Source organism: Pleurodeles waltl, chromosome 4_2 (assembly GCF_031143425.1).
Source record: "Pleurodeles waltl isolate 20211129_DDA chromosome 4_2, aPleWal1.hap1.20221129, whole genome shotgun sequence".
Classification (NCBI taxonomy): Eukaryota; Metazoa; Chordata; class Amphibia; order Caudata; family Salamandridae; genus Pleurodeles; species Pleurodeles waltl.
Window position 1 is genome coordinate 1014499939 of NC_090443.1, and position 5795 is coordinate 1014505733.

Below are 5795 nucleotides of genomic sequence, written 5' to 3' on the forward strand. Positions count from 1 at the left end.
GTCAGAGTTGTGCCCGGTTAGCGCTTCTTTTGTTCTTGGTGTTGTGTGCGCTAGACTCGGGTTTCCAGGCGCTAGTGACTAGCTCAGCTCTGCAGCCAGTGTCTTTAGAGTCAGTGCTGCTTGGGTGATTATTGCCTGTCCTTTCAGGTGTGACACTGCAGCAGCACACTTCCTGCTGCTGCGCCTCAGATATAGCGTTGGGACATCCTGTACCCAGAGCCTTTTTAGCGCAGTAGGCAGCGCGTCAGTCTCATAATCTGAAGGTCGTGAGTTCGAGCCTCACAGAGGGCACATGTTTTTGTATTTCATAATTTGGATCGACAAGTCAAGCTACAAAGGTATTGTTTCTATCTAAAATCGGCATTTTAAAATCACTTGCGTTTCAGGTGCAAAATGTAGCGTACTGAGGGGCATATTTATACTCTGTTTGCGCCGGATTTGTGTCGTTTTTTTTAATGCAAATCCGACGCAAAACTAACTCCATATTTATACTTTGGCGTTAGACCCGTCTAGCGCCAAAGATCTTGGAGTTTGCGTCATTTTGTAGCGTGGACACCTTCCTTGCGTTAATGATATGCAAGGTAGGCGTTCCCTTCTAAAAAATTACTCCGAGGCATGTGCGCCGTTTTTATACTCCCGGGCAAAAATGACGCCCGGGAGTGGGCGGGTCAAAAAAAATGACGTCCAGCCGCTTTTGCGTCATTTTTTAACGCCTGATCAGGGCAGGCGTTAAGGGACCTGTGGGCTCGGAAGGAGCCCAGAGGTGCCCTCCCATGCCCCCAGGGACACCCCCTGCCACCCTTGCCCACCCCAGGAGGACACCCAAGGATGGAGGGACCCATCCCAGGGAACTTAAGGTAAGTTCAGGTAAGTATTTTTTTTAATTTTTTTTTTGTGGCATAGGGGGGCCTGATTTGTGCCCCCCTACATGCCACTATGCCCAATGGCCATGCCCAGGGGACATAAGTCCCCTGGGCATGGCCATTGGGCAAGGGGCCATGACTTCATTTCAATGGGGGTTGGGAGTCGAAAAAAATGGCGCAAATCGGGTTGAGGCGAAAAATTTGCCTCAGCCTGACTTGCCCCATTTTTTGGCGCCCAAGCTCCATATTCCCCTACGCCGGCGCTGCCTGGTGTACGTCATTTTTTTCCACGCACACCAGGCAGCGCCGGCAGCTAACGCCGGCTAACGTCATTGAATAAATACGGCGCCCGCATGGCGCTTCAGAATGGCGTTAGCCGGCTCTAATTTTTTTGACGCAAAACTGCGTTAGCGCAGTTTTGCGTCAAAAAGTATAAATATGGCCCTTAATCTCTGCCAGTTTTGGCAACATGCCACACACACCCACACCACTTGGCCTAATTTTCAGATTTGACGTACACTATCACTTGCGCCATTCATGGTGAACGTGTTGTATACTATAGAGACATTCCAATCGCATCTTCAATCGGCCCGTAGCAATATTTTAGTCTCACCTTAATTCGATTGGTTGTTTGGGTGTATCCTTCTGCCTCTTTTGGCAAACACAAGGGACTATTTTACTTATGAAATGTACACTCTTTCATCCCACATTTAGGTATTTGTTGTTTTCCACGCATTGAATACAAAATTTAAACTTTTTATAATTATTCTGCACTGCAGTAATTTTCTATTGTTTATCCCGCAAGTAGAGTATGAGAAGGAAACCTATTGACTCGGTGAATATTTAATCTAGTGTCAAGGTTGTCGGTGCTCCTGCTGTCCATCTTATTCAGTCACAGCCACAAGCACGAAGAGGTCTGTATGAACCAATAGTACAGTGTGAGGCGATAGTCAAACCCACTCCTATATTCTAAAATTGATCTTCCTTTCAGATGAGAGAGGTTTGCCATTCCTATTCATACTAAACAGAGTATTACAAACAGTACAATGACCTCAGCCGTTGCTTGTCTTCTTGGAGTTCTGAATTTATATCAACTGGACTATAAATACCAGAACGCAAAAAAAACCTGGAATAGATGACCTATTCGCTTGTGGAATCAAAACACAATAGCTTTTGGGCCATATTTATACTCCGTTTGCGCCGAAATTGCGTCGTTTTTTTTGACGCAATTTCGACGCAAAACTAACGCCAACTAACGCCATATTTATACTATGGCGTTAGAGGCGAATAGCGCCAAAGTTCCCGGAATGTGCGTCATTTTTTAGCGTGAACCCCTTCCTTGCGTTAATGATATGCAAGGGAGGCGTTCCCGTCTAAAAAATGACTCCCAGGCCTTTACGTGGTATTTATACTCCCGGGCAAAAGAGACGCCCGGGAGTTGGCGTGGCAAAAAACGGCGCATTTGCGCCACTTTTTAACGCCTGCTCAGGGCAGGCGTTAAGGGGCCTGTGGGCTCAAAATGAGCCCACAGGTGCCCTCCCATGCCCCCAGGGACCCCCCCTGCCACCCTTGCCCACCCCAGGAGGACCCCCAAGGCTGGAGGGACCCACCCCAGGGACATTCAGGTAAGTTCAGGTAAGTATAATTTTTTATTTTTTATATTTTTTTTTGGTGGCATAGGGGGGCCTTATTTGTGCCCCCCTACATGCCACTATGCCCAATGACCATGCCCAGGGGACAGAAGTCCCCTGGGCATGGCCATTGGGCAAGGGGGCATGACTCCTATCTTTACAATGATAGGAGTCATGTTGATGGGGGATGGGCGTCGTAAAAAAATGGCGCAAGTCGGGTTAAGACGATTTTTTCGACGTAACCTGACTTGCCCCATTTTAAGACGCCCATGCGCCATTTTCCCCCTACGCCGGCGCTGTCTGGTCTACGTGGTTTTTTCCCACGCAAACCAGGCAGCGCCGGTCTGATTGCGCCGTCTAACGCCATTCCATAAATACGGCGCCCGCATGGCGCTTCAGAATGGCGTTAGACGGCGCAAAACTTTTTGACGCTAAACTGCGTTAGCGCAGTTTAGCGTCAAAAAGTATAAATATGGGCCTTTGTTTTTTTGTACTTCAGAGAGGGCATCCATTGTTGTCACTTGGTATTCATTGTAGTTTCTTAGTTTATTGAATTGCAATTTGTTTCTGTTTGGTTTCACTTTACACTGCATGTGTGTGTGCTTAGTATGTTTTAAGCCAGGCCGAGCTTATGGCGTTTCACTCAGTGCAATTCTGCGGAGTTACCTAAAATCTCTGCAAGGTTCTGCGGTGGAGTTTCAGTACGTTGCGCTGCTTGTGCAGATTTTTAGCACTGGCAGCTTGTCCATATCTATAAAATCAGTATGACCTGCGCCACTCTGTGTGCCAGACTGTGCTGCTTCTTTCTGCCGCTCGAGTACATTTTCTACTCGAGCGGCAGTTTTCTCAATGCAAGCTGAAGTGACCTGCCACGACCACCCGCGTTTGAAAATCATTCCGGTAGGCATCCTAGTGCCCATATATCGCGCTAGGGAACACAAATTCTCACTCACGTCTGCCAACTTAATGTTGGTGAGTCAGGCGCGAAAAAAAAGCTCTGCCACATGGCGGTCAGAGGAGTTTTGCCAGAACTCCGCGCTTCAAGCAGAACATAGAGTGGGCAGGACTCCGCAAACTCTGCTGGTGGAGCTGAATTTTCTGCCCACCTCTAATATTTGTATATTTTGGGATGCAAAGAATGAACTACACAATTTACTGTAGTGGTTGGGTGTGGAAAGCATTGGCATTGATTCACCAAAATACCAGGGGTAGCTGAAGTAACATCTCATTGTCTTCAACCTACAGTAACACCCCAAAAATTAATACCATATGACCTCTGATACTGGTGACATCACAGATCACAGGATACGATGACCTATGATCTTTAACAGTGACATTCCAGGAAATTACATCACCCAAGTTGAAAAAAAACAATAAGTAATAATGAAAGAAACAAAAATGATATGAAGATAGATGAAAGTGAATTTTTTCACCAACCATATATTAACTAGTCTCTTATTATGATGAGGCAAGGGTGTGACCAGACTAGCCAAGCACACAGACGTCATTAACCATCAGCACAGCCTTGATATGCTCAATTATACCGTCAGTGTGCGACCATAATATGCTTAACTGTAGCCTCAAATGCCCATATACAGCCTCAGACTCAAAGGCAGAATCTCAACGTGCCTGCTCAAAGCAATATAGAATTAGCTACCCCCATTTGCCAATGCTGTGTGGAATAGTTATATGTTGATCCTGAGTGGTACAGTTACAGAGGTAGGTTTTTTTTTATCATAAATAATGTGCACACTGGTAGCATAAACCCAACAGTCTGAAAAAATGTAGGCACCAAAAATATATACGGTCAGATCACATACAATTTCTAATCCATTGCCTACAGTTTACTGTGCACATGCAATGAAAAAATTGGGCGCCTATTGCGGTAAGAACTTATTTAGATTTATCATATATCATGCAACTGGCCCCTGAATGCTAATAAATTTAGGCCCAGATTTATACTTCTTTAGCGCCGCATTTGCGTTGTTTTTTGGCGCAAAAGTGGCGAAACTTACAAAATACAATTATATTTTGTACGTTTGCACCACTTGCGTCAAAAAAATGACACAAATGCAGCGCTAAAAAAGTATAAACATGGGCTTTAATGTCCTTCTTTATATACACCAGAGAGTATCCAACATAGCTCCAGGAGGGCACGATGCATGACAGATCGTTAGGTTAAGCAATGATTAAGTAATTAATTTGCATTTAGTTCAATTCCATGTGCATTTGTTATGTGGACATCACACAAATCTATGCATCTGCTGGTATCCGATCCTCTTGGACCCACGCTGCACACCTCTGGTGTACATTAATTATGTGTGCATCGTTTATAGCAAATGTCACAAACTGAATTGCGTCTATGTGCTTTAATAATGTGTGCCCCAGCACAACATAGGTATTTACTTTAAACCTACGTATCTAGCCACATCACATTTGAGTGCAATATGTGTATCTAACCCTGTTACTCATCTCGCCTTTGTGCACCTTACTCTCCACCTGCATTCACTAAACCACGTCTTAAATGTGTACAAATATTACTCCCATTTCATGTGTAACTGTGGATCACACCCACAGTTGCCCCTTCTCAATGGTGTACACCTTGCGCCTTATAAGGTGTGCATCTAGACTCATATTAACTGCACACACATAGCGCCTCTTATTGGGGTTGCAGACAAGAGCTCAGAATTCAACAGCCAACCAACAAACACAACAATGCAGCCAGTGCTTAATTTGTAAATAAAAAGGTGCCGGTGCCTAAAGCCCTACTCTTAAACACACGGCTGCTGCAATTAAATATGTGAACATGGAATATTGAGGCGGCGTAATCCTAAAGCCATCACGGGCCTCTTCAATCCATACAAAGCCGCACCCTGCCCCTTTAGATCACTCTTGCAGCTTTCTACTTTCTCCCATTGTGACGCTTTTTCGTTTTTCCCTTCCTCCGCCTTTCCCATATGTGGCTTTTGCTCGCAGCAAATGCCTGAGGCAGAAGAATAAGCCCCGGCCCTCACAAATAAGTGCCGGTGCTCAGCACCGGAAAGAACAAGCACAAATTAAGCACTGAATGCAGCTTCCAGCACAATCCGTATATCTCATGTTAAAATAAAGCACTGTAAATCACATAGAAGAACTAAGTGCTACACGGCCCAACTGGAATTGGAATTACAGGATTGTAATCTTGAATTGGATCTCCAGCAAGCATTACAACCCCTTTGGATACTCTTGCCCCACTGTGGCAATTCTAGTGAGTATAGTCCCCAGTATCCTGCAGGTGGGGGCATAAATTAGGCACAGGTGC

The 5795-nt window shown here is 45.3% G+C and overlaps 1 non-coding gene across 1 annotated transcript; it reads left to right on the top strand.

The window, feature by feature from the left end:
* The first annotated feature begins 218 nt into the window (after positions 1 to 218).
* On the top strand, positions 219 to 291 carry TRNAM-CAU (transfer RNA methionine (anticodon CAU)). Its single transcript has one exon. It is a non-coding gene; the product is annotated as a tRNA-Met (tRNA).
* The last annotated feature ends 5504 nt before the right edge of the window (positions 292 to 5795 follow it).